The following is a 2,952-nucleotide window of genomic DNA, read 5'->3' on the forward strand; positions in this document are numbered from 1 at the left end:
GCCGAGCCTTCCATCCTTTACCAAGTATATAGATGCATTAATTAAATATAAGAGATATTGTGATATTCCAAGATATCCATGATATCCATGTCTGAACATGGAACAACCTACAATTGTACCTACAACTAGCAATGCTATAAGAGGGGCTGAGCAAAGCAGTAACATAGCCAAACAACGGTTTTCTAGGAAGGTGGAAAAGGTTAGAGGCTATCATGGCAATTTGGGAGGCTTGAAAAACAAGTGGTAGGAAGCGCGACATAGCGATAGCATTGAGACAACTAGGAAAACAAAAATAATAGTGCTATCCAGAGTAACGGTCATCTTTCCTGAAGTCCCGCTAGGAAGAAGACCGAGTCCATGAAGAAGACGAACATGCATAGACGAACCAAGCATAGTCGAACGAATCCTCATGATCACAATGAAACATGAACTATCGAGAAGAAGCACAACCAGAAAGAAGCAAACAACATGGTAAACACACAACACATAAACATGACACGATACTCAACCAAGTATGATGCATGGCAAGGATATATGATGCTACTCATGGCAAGAGATGATGCATACAAGAACATCACAACAGAGCAAGTTTAAATGAGGCCGAGAACAACATATAACAATTCCGGAAAGTCCCCATATGCAAATGTAGAAATTGGTCCAGATCTGAATAACACATTATATTGAAGTTGTCAAACAACAAGTTAATATGCACCATGATGATCTACTCGTTTTTTCTAATCAAGCTACATATAAAGTTCATTTAATTTGGAGCTACGACCTAGAAAATATGAGCAAAACAAGTTAAACATGGCACTAATGCAAAATGCATTCAAACATCAAGCACACACTCAAAGAAAGGATGCAACATGACATGATGAAACTACATGCAAAACCGAGCAAGTTTCATATAGGACATGATCAAAACGGAGCAACGGATCAACACATACACACAAAACAAGTTTGAATAATGACCTATCCAAAACAACAACTAGGCATATGGCAAGCATCAAAACAACATGCTACAGGAACTATATGGCCACAAACTTGAAATGCACTTCACGTACAGATTACATACTTCAAATATCATTAAGGTTCAGGTACATATGCATCAAGATTAAACAAATATGATCAATCCAAAAAGCAACTTTATAACGCAGATTAGGACAGTGAAAAACTGGGCATATACATGAGCAGAGTTAATATGATGGCATGTTGGAGGCATGAAACAAGTATGCTACATTGCATAAACGTGGCATAAAAAGGTATAGCATGCTATTACATAACATGGATCTCAAATAATGCAACATGGCATATACATAGGAGCAACATGTTCATGGGAATCATCAAGACAAGAGGCAAACATGAAATAAGCTGATTCTCAGACAGTGAAAATCTGGGAATGCAAAACAGGAACATTATGATGCTGACTTTGGAGGCACATAACAGCAAGCATAGCCTTTATAACATTTATGAAATTGGCATGAGAAAATAGTAGACATGGCATACTCCAACTTACTCCATGGGCATAACTCCTTATGATGCATAGATTAACTACAATAAGCTTTGCACAATGGAACATGTTGTTAACAGATTGAAAGATTTAGCATGATGACAACTTGAGAGCAAGCTTAAGTGAGGCTACAACAAGTTTACATGGCAACCAAGGGCATGCCATGGAAGTACAAGTCAAGCACTACAAAACATGATTACTGTGCTACTGTTGAAAACCACAAGAACATGTTTAACACATCATGGCAAATGGCACATGATTACAGCTTTTCAGACTGTGGAATTTACTGGACATGGCAGAAACAGAATTAAGTAGGCATGTTTGCATTCTTTTGTATCTCGAGACACAAGATATCATGTTATTCAAATACAACCAACAGTAAGATGGCATGTTTGTGCATCTACACATGTAAAGAATATGGTCATAGGTTGCATAGAACACTAACTATGCACTTTGCAAAAATGAACTTGCTGTTAACATGCTGACAGAAATATTTTTAAGCAATTTGAGAGCATGAAAACAACAATCTTCATTAGGATATAATTGTAACCAAAGGCATGGATGGATAGAGCATAACATGGTCTACAAAACATGAATACCGAGCATCTCCAAAATATGCATAGATTTGTCGGTAGCATCAAGTAAACATGGCAACACAATATAATAGTTGCAGACTAACATAATGTATTGTCTTTGAAAACAGAAAACAGCGAGTAGCCCACATTACAAACTTGTGGTAGTCACCACAGACATATCATGACATGTGAGTTATACCAATGCAAAGATGACATGACTATGCTCCTAAAACATGTGGACATGATGCTCAAAAGAAAATCAGAAAAAAGATAAGAAAATGACAAATTGGCAAATTATATCAGTTTCAACACTTAACAACAACATGCACTTTTGCAATTAAGATTAGGAAATGTAGATGCACCTTAACATGAACGTAATAGCAACCATCATGTAGAGCACAAAGAGATGAACAAATGCATATAAAGAACATCACCAACGGACCAATATGCACAAAGTTACAACATGACAAAGATGCATATGTGTTGTTTGGAAAACTGGGACTTGGTCATTTTCACCTCATAGAAAACGGGGACGAAGGGGTACGGGGTGGCTCGGTCCAGGGGATGGCGGCGCATTTGGCTCGGTTGATGACGAGATCCGGGGACGATGGGATCCGGGCGCGGGCTGGAGGAGGCCATGGCCGAAGGTGCACGCCGGTGAGCTCGGTGAGGTGTCTGGGGCGGCGGGGACGAGCGACGGCGGCCGGATCCGGGCGCGGCTCGCCGGATCGGGTGACGTCGGATGTGATCTTGGGCGCTGACAGGAGGCACGAGGGCAGCTGGCAGGCCGGATCTGTCGGGGCGAGGTGGATCCCAGCGGCGGGGAGCGCCGGCGAGACCCCGACGGAGGGCGAGGCGAGGCGCGAC

Source organism: Triticum aestivum, chromosome 7B, assembly GCF_018294505.1.
Source record: "Triticum aestivum cultivar Chinese Spring chromosome 7B, IWGSC CS RefSeq v2.1, whole genome shotgun sequence".
In the NCBI taxonomy this organism is placed as follows: Eukaryota; Viridiplantae; Streptophyta; class Magnoliopsida; order Poales; family Poaceae; genus Triticum; species Triticum aestivum.